Consider the following 12,222-nt stretch of genomic DNA (forward strand, 5'->3'; position numbering starts at 1 on the left):
GGAGTGCATTGGTGTGATCTCGGCTCACTGGAACCTCTGTCTCCCAGCTTCAGGTGATTCTCATGCCTCAGCCTCCTGAGTAATTGTGATTACAGGCTCCTGCCACCATGCCCGGCTAATTTTTTATTTTTAGTAGATATGGGGTTGCACTATGTTGGCCAGGCTGCTCTCGAACTCCTGACCTCAGGTGATCCACCTGCCTCAGCCTCCCAAAGTGCTGGAATTACAGGTGTGAGCCACCGTACCCTGTTGTGTTAACATTTTTAAAAGCTCAAGAAATGGTGACAAGGGGAAAAGGCAAGTTGCAGAACAGTCGTGCTCCCAAAAGAAATACACATGTATATGCTTATGTCATTGGAAATATTTTTTTTAAAAATTAGAAGCTTCTTCTAGTTTTACTAATGACATCGGACTTGGGAGGATGACACAGGGAAGGGAGACTTCACCTTTTTGATCCTTTAACATTTTATGTTGTTTGACATATGAGCATGTATTGCTTTTAAATATTTTTAAATTTTTCTTTTAAAAAACAACTGTATTTTCTAAAGTGTTGGGACTACATTGTAGAATATCTCTATTACCAATATAAGATATTTGCACTTTGCTAGAGTTTCTTTGGGCATGGTTTTTAAAGTAAGTAATACCATCTGGAATACCTTTTGATAAACTGATAACTGAGCACACACTAAATTAACATTATTAGAATCTGGAGGTGGGGAGCAGAAATTAAGTCTCTATTAAAGATAATGAAGTATTCAACTGTTATAGGAGCGGTAGAAAATGGAAGACAGAAAAGAGATGAATTGCAGAGGACTTTATACTTTGCACAGTGTTTTGGATTATCTTTAATTTTCATAGTAGTTTGAATGTTCCCTGTGTATTTTATGTTAAATAGTTTCCATATTTACCTCTTTTGTTTGCTTTAAAAATAGTTCAGACATCACATATTTAGAATTATTAGAGATACATAAAGAATCTTAAGTCCTATTTTAATCTTTATTCTCTTTTAAATTAGAGGTTGTAGTTTATATCTTCAGCCTAACAACTTATTTGACATGTAATGTCATTAAACCATACCTGATAGGTGTTTTGGTGTTTCTCTCTCGCTCGCTCTCTTGCTCTCTCGCTCTCTGGCTCTCGCTCTCTCCTTAAAAACAATAGGGAAATCTACACAATTCAGTTTTTCCATCAGCAGGTGGCAGAGTTCTCTGGCTGTTGTGGCACACTGCTATTCTATATCAAATTATCTTTCTTGTGTTATGCACTTTTAGTTAACTCTCAGAATTACTTAAATCATTAATCTATGCAATTCAAACTAAGTATGATAACCATCTGCCATTACAGACTTAAATGCCATTTTGTCTTTTTTTATATATGTTTATCTTCCTCATTTTCAAGGTGCTAATAGATTACAAAGTAGTTTAGCAGTTCATTGAAAAGTTGCTTCATTTGTTTGTCAAGTTCCTTCTTGTAATTAGGTGGAAGTAGATAGCAAGTGCCTGCAAGATCCTTCCTGTCCCCATTCTGTCTTCTCTACTGCCTTGTCAGAAGGCACAGCCTCTCCCTTACCTCCGATATCATATTGCTAGTTGCTCAATCTTTCCCCCATGAACAAAGATTCAGTTTTTCAGTCTATATGGATTTCTCTGACAAATGGTTAGAGTTCTAAGGGAAATAAGTTGCTAGAAAAAATTTGATGAGATGGGGAAAAAGTTGAGAACCCAAGCATTATATACATCATAGCAAAATGTTGCAAAAGAGATACTCACTGTAGTCAGCTTAAGATAAAAGGAGGCTCCACTGGGACTAGAACTAGAAAGTACTTAGAAACTGATTCCCATTTGGGTTAATTTGGCACTGTGCTATCATTCTGTAACTAGGGAAAAACTAAAATTTAGAGTTGTCTGCTGTGACCAAGTATACTCTACGTGTTTATTTAATCCCTAGAACGCAATCCAACTGGTAGTTACTTTCCTAATTTTCTGTTAACTCAGGAACTAGCTAGGAAGTAGCACAATCAGCATTCAGTCTGATTCTTGTACTCTGAAGCTTTTGGATAAAGTTTCCCTGTTTGGGTAATTTAAAGAGCTGTAAATTTATTGCCAATTTTTAAAATTTTGATGTCTGTCCACGACAGATGAAGATTCTATTTTGTGCACAATATATACATAAAAGAGATTTTGTCACATGTTCCTAATTTTGGTAGGATAGGGAACTCTAGTATTCCATAATTTTTGTTCTGTAATTCTCTGTGTGTGGCTTATTTGGTAATGATATACAGTATCTTTTTCCTTTAACAAGTGATGTAATCTGTGGCTTGAACAGAAGACAATCTTGTAAGGGAATGGGGTGGTCTTTGAAAGTTTAGTAGTTGGTAAATCCTTGATTCAAATCTCAGCTCTGCCACATTTTATTGGTTTATCCTTGGACAAGACAGTAAACTTTTCTAAGCTTAAATTTCCAATTATCTAGAATGGGGATGATTCACCTAAATACTCTTATGCCTCGTTTATTTCAGGGTATTATGTTAAGAATATATTCTGTCTTTGTCAGGCAATGTTGCTGTAAGGCCTAATAATAATAATTAATAAAGAATATGTTCTAAGTGGTTTATTTTATTTTATTTCACCTGATGTTTTAAAATAATTATATTTGGTAGAATTCTAACAGTATACTATTCTAAGTGCCTTCCTGGATAACTAAAATGAAAAAAAGATGATATACATAAAGTTGCAAACAGTGCTTACCACATAGTAGTTGTTCAATAAATATTGTCCTATCTTCTCCCTTCTGTTAATAAAGCTAATTTTGTCCAACTTACTTTTAGACATGATACTCTCTTAAAGTAGGTTTAATTATGTAATGCATTAAAAAGATTGTCTCTAAACAATATTCCATTTGAGCCCTCAGACTTGGGGATAGCATAATGTTTAGTTATGTCATGTATCTTTCTTAAAGTTTAAAAAGATGGGATATGGGGAGATATCCAGCATTATGCCAAATTTTGAGCAACAATTTGTAACCTGAGCACTTAGCACTGTAGAAAACAGAGCCTGATCCTGTATGCATGCTGTAATCATTGGAGATGATTAAAGTGACCCAGGGGGTCTTGGAGGCGTTATCTATATAATTATTTCATTTTGAGCTACTGAAATTTAATTTGACTAAAACTAAACAAGAAAAATGTTATTATAGATAATAAAGCTTTCATATATGTTTTACTCACTTTTGAATCCCCTCTAGTACACTTATAGCAAGCATAGATCATGTGATTCCTTATAGATTTCTGAAAACTAACTTATGAGCTCAACATTCATGGGTTTCCAATCATATGACCTAACTTTAAAGAAGTCTTAATAATTGGACTCATGAGTACCTGAATTGTGATCCAGCTTTTTTTTTTTTTTTTTTTTTTTTTTTTCTTCTGAGACGGAGTCACGGAGTCTTGCTCCGTCACCAAGCTGGAATGCGGTGGCATGATCTCAGCTCACTGCAACCTCTACTGCCCAAGTTCAAGCAATTTCCCTGCCTCGGCCTCCTGAGTAGCTGGGACTACAGGTGCACACCACCACACCTGGCTAATTTTTTGTAGTTTAGTAGAGACGGGGTTTCACCACGTTGGCCAGGATGGTCTCAATCTCCTGATCTCGTGATCCACCTGCCTTGGCTTCCCAAAGTGCTGGGATTACAGGCATGAGCCACTATACCTGGCCATGATCCAGCTTTTTACAAGGAATTTGTTTATTAAACTTTTACCAGGCCAGGTGTACCTGTAATCCCAGCACTTTGGGACGTGGAGGCAGGAGGATCACCTGAGCCCAAGAGTTAGAGACCAGTCTGGGCAGTATAAGGGGACCACATCTCTACTAAAAATCAAATACATCAAAAAAAAGAAAGAAAGAAAGAAAATACACATACAAAAACCAAATATATGAATACCATAAATGAAGACTTCATTTATGGTATTGCCTTACATCCTGTTTTCTTTAACCTGACCTACCTATTGCAACATAAATGTCATTTCCTCTAAAAGCTTAAATACAGAATTTAATCCTATTTAAGAAAGTAAAATACACACACAAACACACATACATATAAAAGCCAGGTGTGGTGACGCATGCTTGTAATCCCAGCTACTCGGGAAGCTAAGCCGGGAGGATCACTTGAGCCTAGGAGGTTGAGGCTGGTGAGCTGAGATCGTGCCACTGCCCTCCATTCTGGGCAACAAAATGATACTGTGTCTCAAATAAAAAAAAAAGAACTAATTTATCTATTCTATTTTGTATTGTTTCTCTTTTTATATCATATACACGCTGGTATAAAAGTTAGTGAATCTAGATGAGCAAAAGAAATCTATAATTTTCACCACCTTAAAAAACTCCTATTTTAGTAAATGTACTTCCTTTTTTTGTATGCATATAATTATTAAGTATAGTTTTTTTTACCCAAATGAAATTATTCTGTAATGTTTTAAATCAAGATTATTTGCTTAACGTATTCCTTCATATATTTATACTTATATTTTCATGACTATATTATATTTAAGCTATTATATCACATGGACATCATAACTTTATTTTAAAATTTCTTTAATTGATACAGAGTATATGTACATATTTATGGCATACATGTGATATTTTGATACATGCACAGAATGTGCATTGAATGTGTAATGATAAAATGACATGGTATTTAGGATATCTATTAACCCCAATATGTTGAATGTAATATATGTTATCAAAACTTTTGTCAGGTTATACTAAGTACTTTGATTTACTATATATTTTTTCTTTTTTTACTTATTTCAAAATTGGTTCTAGCATAGTTTAGTATAGAGTTTATTAATATTTAAGTAAGTTTTGAAAGGGCTATATTTTGTGGTTTCTTCTATTTATAGACTTTTACAACTCAAGTTATCACCTGCCAATCCTTCATATGATTTCAGATAATTTAGCTATTAGTTACTATTATTAATTCATGAATTTAAATCTCAAAATAATTTTCTTTACTCTCTTGCCTTAATGTGTTTATTTGGCTCAGTAAGAAGGGCAGGTAGTAAGTTAAATCTCACTTTTTTACTCCTCATTTAGATGGACTCGATATAGTGCACTAATAATAAAAGCTTAAAATGCATTACCTTTCTGCCATTTTTAATATAACGTATAACAAAATAGTGATCTTAAACAATATTGTTTGTTTCTCTTGAAGGGCAAGAATATCAATTGTGAGATGTAGGAGTCCAAAATTAAAACAGAAAACTTTTCATCTTGTTCCATTTCAGGCATAGAGATTCAGCTATAATAAAATTAAAACATTTGGGAGGCTAAGGTGGGAGGATTGCTTGAGCCCAGGAGTTTAAGACCAGCCTACTACAACCCATAGCAAGACCCGACTTTTTTAAAAAAACAAAACAAAACAAAGCAGAGCGAAGCAGCGTGTACCTGTGGTCCCAGCTATTCTGGAGGCTGAGGCAGGAGAATTCTTTGAACCCAGGAAGTGGATGTTGCAGTGAGCCGAGATTGCACCACTGCACTCCAGCCTGGGTGACAGAGCAAGACTTTGTCTCAAAAAAAAAAAAAAAGTCAGTGCTAAGCATCTTGAAATATTCAAACATATGGCATTTGAAATGAGAGCTAAGAAAGACTCCCTTTATTTATGTTATTGTCTTATATCCTATTTTCTTGAATCTGACTACCTATTGAAACATAAATGTCATTTCCACTAAAAGTTTAAAGCAGAATTTAATGCTTTTTTAGTAAGAAAGTAAAAAAGATATAGTTCATGTTCAACAATTTCACTTGAGTTTTTGAAAATTAAGTTACTTAGTCTAGATTTTTGCAACTTTTTTTTTTTTTTGAGACAGCCTCCCTCTGTCACACAAGGTGGAGTACAGTGGCATGATTGCACTTCAGCATCTACCTCCTGGGCTGAAGTGATCCTCTCACCTCAGCCTCCTGAGTAATTGGGGGTACAGGCACATGCCACCACAGTTGGCTAATTTTTTAACATTTTTTATAGAGACATGGTCTCCCTATGTTGCCCAGGCTAGCCTCGAACTCCGGGGTCAAGAAATCCTCCTGCTTCAACCTCTCAAGGTGCTGGGATTACAGACATGAGCCACAGCCCCCGGCCTAGATTTTTGCAAAGTTTAAGAAATACATTGAGATGGGAACCATCCGTTCTCCTCAGTTTGCATACACAAATGTCTATAAATTCATAAGTGCTGCAGTCAGTCATAGTCTATAAATTCATAAGTGCTGCAGTCACTCATAGTCAGCTACTAGGATAAGTTTTTGCAGTGATCCTAAATGATAAAAAACATGAGGTTGGGCGTGCTGGCCTAGTGCCTATAGTCCTTGGGAGGTTGAGGTGGGAGGATCACTTGAGCCGAGGAGTTCCAGGCTTTAGTGCACTATGCCAATCAAGTGGATGCACTAAATTCATCATCAATATAGGAACCTCCTGGGAGTGGGGGACTACCAAGTTGCCTGAGGAGGGGTGAAGTAGCCTTGGTTGGAAACAGAGCAGGTCAAAACTCCTAAGCTCATCAGTGGTGGAGTCACACCTGTAAATAGCCACTGTACTACAGCCTGGGCAACATAATGAGACCCTGTCTCTGTGGGGTTTTTGTTTGTTTGTTTTCTTTTGAGGCAGAGTCTTGCACTGTCACCCAGACTGGAGTGCAGTGGTGAGATCCCAGCTCACTGCAACCTCCACCTCCTGCATTCAAGCAATTCTCCTGCCTCAGCCTCCCAAATAACTGGGATTATAGGCATGGACTACCACACCCGGCTAATTTTTTGTATTTTCAATAGAGACAGGGTTTTGCCATGTTGGCCAGGCTGGTTTCCAACTCCTGACCTCATGATCTGCCTGCCTCAGCCTCCCAAAGTGCTGGGATTACAGGCGTGAGCCCCCGCACCTGACCAAGTCTCTATGTTTTTAAAAAAAATTTTGATTTAAAAAAAAGAAAATTTTTATTTGCCATTCATTTTCAAAAAATGTAATAAATCATTGTTTCATCTCTGTTTTCTGATCCTTATACATTTTAAACTATATTCATATCAACATTTATAGTACCTTGTTTCATTTCTATTTTGAATAGTCATAATATTGAAGTCAGTTCACTGTTGTCTTCAGGGGGAAGTTTGAAGAGAAGTCACATACCTAGACTGATGTTTTGCATATTTAAAAAAATAATCTTTGTATTTACATCATGCAGCAATTAGCAAGAACAGGATTTCGCAAGAGTCAGTATATTGACTATTGCATCTCATCTCCTATTAGATTGTCTTCCTTATATGGTGGCTTCATTGTTTAGCTTGGAATAACTTCCTAGGGTGTCATCCTATTTAAGTTTAAAAATACATTCCTTGTTGGAATGGTAATTGGATTATAGTAGCCCAACTATGAGTCTAGATTGTATTGTTGAGAAACAACTATACTTGCTACAGGTTTTATGTGGGATTATGATGTGATTTCTTTTACATGCAACTTTTAATTAATGTAATACCTTGTTTTCTTTACTTCCCTGTCTCAATATTAAAGACAATAAGTTATTAAAGCATAAATTCATATATTTGATTTGCTGTGGGCTTTTTCTTTTTTCATTATTTGAATTTCTAAGAAATCTTTTGATGGCAAAATATGAAGTCATAATTTTTAGTTTTTCAAGTTGATTGAATAATTGACTATCTAAAAAGCTCTTAACTAGTTACTCAGAAATACAAATGGATACCTCTTTCTCCATTGATAAAGACATCCAGTTTCAGTGTTAAAAGGGGAGGAAAAACAATCTTCCAAAGATTTGAATTCTCTATAAGTGCTCTGCTCTTTGGCGTATGAATTTCAGATCTAGAGTTTGCCACTAGGAGTGTTAGGAGTGTTTTCCGTTTCTATGTCAATGAGTAAAGAAACTCCAAGGCAACAGGGCCCAATTATTGTGTACAGAGATGAAAGTCCATTGTGCTGTTAAAGAACCTGCCTTTACAACTTTGTACTTCCATATCCTTTGTATCCCTTCTCAAAAAAAAAACAATTTTTAAGTACTCTAGAGCTATTAGAAACAAAATTCAGTGTCTTTGATTAAGTGCTTTGCTTGTGTCCTTGTTTCTTGAGCCACTGTGCCCAGCCTGGATAGTTTTTTAACAGCAATTTTAACATTTGTTCGTGTTGTTTTTAGTAGAGAACGATACTTCACAAAATTTGTTACTGAAATATTACCTAAACTAGATTCCTCTGAGGACAGTAGAGAGAAAGCTGATAATAAAAATGTATTTACATAAGTGTTGCATAGCCATGTTCCTAATGATAAAGTTTCCCAGAGCCCACGGCATAACTTATCTATCAGGTCCTGACACATGGTATTAGCATATTGCCACCCTAGTATTCAGGTTAAAAGCAAGACTAATTCTCTTTAAAAAAAATAAAAATATTTTCTTCACAACAATTGGACTGCTCTTATTTTTAACAGGAAGAAACTTTTTCCCCAAATTTTTAAAAATAGAAATTTTTATTTTCAGATTTTATGGCTGGTCTTATTTACTAAAAGTATAGGAAAATATAAAAATCACTTTAAATCTCACTGCCCTTTGATAAAGACTATTAACATTCTATTGACTACATTTGCATATATCATGTCTTTTTGTTCATAGACTTTAAGTGAGCTAATCTTTTTTTAATATTGTAGTAAAACATGCATAATATATATGTGCCATTTTAAACATTTTTAAGCATTTAATTTGGTGGCATTAAGCACACCTACACTGCTGTTCAACCATAACCACTGTCCACTCCAGAACTCTTTTCATCTTTTAAAACTGAAACTTTATCCGTTGAGCAGTAATTCTCCATCCTCTTCCTCCAGCCCTGGCAACAGCAACCTAATCTTTTTTACTTTGTATTAAAATAGAATATACAGAAAAGTTCACATATCAGAAATACACTGACAAACCACTGACAAACCACGAGGAAGGGAGTGTTTTTAAGTGTTATTGTAGAGGTTCCTCTTTTCTTTCCAGAGCCAGTTGCTAGTTCTAATAGTACAGATTTACCTTCTCTTAACCATCACATAACTTCAATTGATAATGTTATATAGACTGACTGGTGACTAGCTCAGAGCTAGCGAGGCTGTAACCAAGAGCATGTATAAAGTACTGTGCAGCAGTACGTCACAAGGTTTTTGCATAGGGCTTAGTTGAGGCTTTTGGAACCGCCCTCAGTTGCACCTTGTGCTATATTAGTGCTTCTCAGACAGGAAGAATTTTCTTTTGCTGGTGAAGCTCGTCCGGTTGTCTTCAGGGTAAGTGTGTAGAGTTCATATAAATGAGTTTCACTTGTCTAACTTTGTGATTCTTATTTGATTCTATATCTTACTGAAATTTTGGGCATTTTAAAATACAAATTTAGAAAATAAAAGAATGATCCAGTATAATGCAAAACTTCTTTATAATTTGTGAAGACATAAATATGCAAAACTTTGAAGAGTCTTAGGTCTCAAAAATAATATTTTATGTGTATTAATTTTAAAAGCTTCTTGTTTTACATGTAGATGTTAAGAAAAAACAAAGTACCTTCAGGAGTCTCTTTCCAGATTGAGGGGAAACACTGTAAGATTCAGTTATGTTGTTCTTTCAGTTGCTATGTGACTCAGTTTTACTGACAGCCACAGGCTTTTTGTTACTAGGATAAGGAACAGTTTATTATGAGTAGTAATAAAGATTATCAATTTTTATTTTGTGCGTGTGAGTTTTACCCAGGATTTTATAGAATGGGATTATCACTGGTATGTTTTATGAATTGATAAAAGCTAGATTACTGATTTATAACAAATTATATATTGAAAATTAAGATTCAAAAATGTATATTACAGTAAAATCCTAGAATATTATGGCTAAGTTATATTTAAATAATTGAATTCTCTACATTTTATTTTTTTTTCCTTTAAGAGAAAGTAAATCATTCAGCAGACCATTTCTTAAAGCAGTTTGCTTGGTTTTTATTGGCAGCCTGCATCCAAGCCTGGCATTGCTGGATATTGCTTGTCAACTATGCTCTTGTTCTAGGACAAGCTCAAGGACAGAAGAGCTCAGAGTGCCTTAAGGGTTGTCATTAGTTTTCATGTGCTGTGTGTGTGGCTTGCTTATCTTGAAAAATGCTATTAGATATTAGAGACAGTGAGAGTGGGAAGGATAGAGGAATAAATTCTGAACACTGAAATTGTTTATTTGCATAAATATCCACAGAATTCTGACTCCGTAGCTGCCTTACCATTTAGGAAAATCGGTTAAAATTGCCCATTTTTAAATAACTAGCTTTTGAAATCTGTTTTTTCCTCTTTCACCTATATCCTCTTCTTTCCCTCCCATCCTTTGCTATTCAGTTTCATTTTTGTTTTATGCCTGTATCGAGAAAGTTTCACTTTGCAGTTTGTGTGTGTCTTTTTTTCCCCACTGCTGAGTTAAAAATCTAATTAGAGAGAATTATTTAAATGCCCCCCAAAATTATTACAACCATACAGAAATGATGAACTTGTAATTTGATTTTGCATGTACCCTAAGAAAGTAACATTAAAAAAAAAAAAAAAAAAAAAACCCAAGCTTAAGAAAGATAAATAGTACAGGTTGCTGAAAAAGTGCCGGAAAAATTGATTCACCTTGGATGTTTGGTACTGTTGCTGATACTCTGTTCATATTATAGTAATATATGTTTTTTCTTATGTAATATATAGTGTACTATTCACAATTTTATTACCTTATCAATGTAGTTTACATGTTTCTGCGAGCATCACAATCAAAGCAGTCACAATTTTTAAAGCTATATTACCGAATTAAATCTTTTTCACTTTCCTGTAAGACAGTCAAGTAGACCTTTAAAAGTGATCAGTTTGCCACCACATGTTCTCACTCATAGGCGGGTATTGAACAATGAGAACACATGGACACAGGGAGGGGAGCATCACACACTGGGGTCTGTTGGGGGTGGAATAGGGGAGTGACAGCGGGGGGTAGGGAGGTTGGGGAGGGATAACGTGGGGAGAAATGCCAGATATAGGTGACGGGGAGATGGAGGCAGCAAACCACACTGCCATGTATGTACCTATGCAACAAACCTGCATGTTCTGCATATGCACCCCAGAACCTAAAGTACAATAAAATATATATAAAAAATTTTAAAAAATCTAAATGCACATGCAGTTCAACCCAGAATCTCCCTCCTGGGACTCTATACTATAGAAATGAAAGCCCCAGGGTGTATGTGTGTGTGTGTATACACACACACACACACACACACACACACAGACACATATATAAAAGTAATCAGTTTGCATTCAGATACTTGAAGACTGGCTTTAAATCAGGTAAATTTTTTCATGTAGACATACCAGTTTTCATTAATTGACTTGTAAACTATCATCAGAATGAAATACCATGATAACTAAAGTTTTCAGTTATCAAGTTTGTGTTAAGTGAAGTTCTTACCTCTTGTTTCAGTCTTTAGCCTTGTCCTACAAGTTTGTGTTAAGTGAAGTTCTTACCTCTTGTTTCAGTCTTTAGCCTTGTCCTACATATTCCTTGTAAAGGAACTCTGCTATAGCAGAGACCTTAATCTCACATAAAAAGTACATAAAGTAATTATTTTCCAGTTTCCACATTTTCCAGTTCACATTTAAAGGCCCTGAAGACTTAAAATGTTAAAACTTCCTTTGAAGAGAGTTCATAGTTCAAGAGCAGTATTTTCTATTTTTGAACATGTCTTCTACACTTGATGTGTTTTTTTCCAGCAACTCTTCTCTCGAAGCATCTGCAACAGATGACCATTGGCAAAGTAAGCCAGAACTTTATATACCAGGTATAGGTTTACAAGCCTATTGGTTTAAAAATACTCTGCCCTAATTTTCAATGTCTTCCTTGGAATAGTGCCAGAATGCTGACATTTTACACCTTGGTCTTTACACTTTATAAATGATACAGACCTTAGAGTGATTTTTATATAAGAACTGCAGTATCACTTTATGTGAGATTATCTTTGCATGAAAATAAATTCTGATCAGATTACTAGTGAGGACTGGGAAAAATGAAAGATCTTCGGTTGAAATTTTCGTAGTATTCATGAACTGTTGATGTACTTACCAAAAAAAAAAGAGGTCCTAAAGTTGGTAGTCAAATTTCTGATCACTCTTTGTTTTTATTTGATGAGACCATGAGAAAGATGATTATTCTT

The 12,222-nt window shown here is 35.2% G+C and overlaps 1 protein-coding gene and 1 long non-coding RNA gene across 8 annotated transcripts in view; one reads left to right on the top strand and one right to left on the bottom strand.

Moving 5' to 3' along the window:
* Positions 1–12,222, top strand: part of NT5C3A (5'-nucleotidase, cytosolic IIIA) — a 42,244-nt gene that overhangs the window by 7,793 nt on the left and 22,229 nt on the right. Inside the window, exon 1 of one of the 7 annotated variants that reach the window (XM_032286839.1) lies at positions 8,563–9,301. The exons of 3 other annotated variants lie outside the window; for them this stretch is intronic. The gene's annotated coding sequence lies outside the window, so the exon portion shown is untranslated. Of the gene's footprint in view, positions 1–8,562; positions 9,302–9,947; positions 10,104–11,803; positions 11,851–12,222 lie in introns of those variants that run through there. 3 more of the 7 variants (XM_032286844.1, XM_032286842.1, XM_032286841.1) reach the window with 3 other exon arrangements.
* LOC116557376 lies at positions 11,174–12,210 on the bottom strand. The gene is made up of 2 exons (XR_004271487.1): positions 11,537–12,210; positions 11,174–11,480 (listed from the first exon to the last, which is right to left on the bottom strand). It is a non-coding gene; the product is annotated as an uncharacterized LOC116557376 (long non-coding RNA).

Source organism: Sapajus apella, unplaced genomic scaffold (genome assembly GCF_009761245.1).
Source record: "Sapajus apella isolate SASKATOON/1434 unplaced genomic scaffold, GSC_monkey_1.0 scaffold19, whole genome shotgun sequence".
Classification (NCBI taxonomy): Eukaryota; Metazoa; Chordata; class Mammalia; order Primates; family Cebidae; genus Sapajus; species Sapajus apella.